This window comes from Chaetura pelagica, unplaced genomic scaffold, assembly GCF_000747805.2.
Source record: "Chaetura pelagica isolate M959 unplaced genomic scaffold, ChaPel_1.0 scaffold189, whole genome shotgun sequence".
NCBI classification, from domain to species: Eukaryota; Metazoa; Chordata; class Aves; order Apodiformes; family Apodidae; genus Chaetura; species Chaetura pelagica.
Genome location: NW_009970716.1, coordinates 119,653 through 120,231, shown reverse-complemented (window position 1 = coordinate 120,231; position 579 = coordinate 119,653). Strand labels below are relative to the sequence as shown.

Here is a 579-nt window from a genome sequence, read left to right as displayed (position 1 = left end):
GTAGAAGTAGAGGTAGCTGATAGTAAAGGCACTTGGAAGTTCTGGCATTAACTCTTTGCACCTGCATGAAACACTGTAGTTTGGATGCTTCCCTGAAGCTGGCTTTGTGCCAAAAAGACTCAGGAGCCTGAGCCTGGAGTGGTGTTTGTAAGAAGGGTTTCTCTGCGGCCAAACACCTTTGCTTTAGAATTCAGTTTGTGTTTTCTTACCAGAGCTTGAAAAGTAGATTGTTAGTGAAGCATTTTGGAGGAGGAAAGGTAAAACTCTGAATGTGTATTTAAACAAAGATGGGATTTAAATATAACTTTAAGTATGGTGGTACGATGCATAGCAATTTGACTTTTCAACATTGGTTGTCTTACAGAAAATAGTTGGATCTTCCTGATCCACTGAGGATCCGCTGATCCTATAATGTGTAGTTTCATTTTATATCTGTCAAAACAAGTAAAATCTGCATTCATGTATTTTATAATGTAAGCTTTTCTATCCTGTCTATATGGGAAAATTACAGACACTACCAAATCATTATGTGAAATGGGTTTCCTGCATGCCAGAGCTTAAATGACCCTGTGTAGGTGT

At 38.3% G+C, this 579-nt stretch overlaps 1 protein-coding gene across 1 annotated transcript in view; it reads right to left on the bottom strand.

Moving 5' to 3' along the window:
• The window catches only part of LRRC66 (leucine rich repeat containing 66), a 7,624-nt gene that overhangs the window by 5,777 nt on the left and 1,268 nt on the right, over window positions 1–579 (bottom strand). The window lies entirely within an intron of this gene.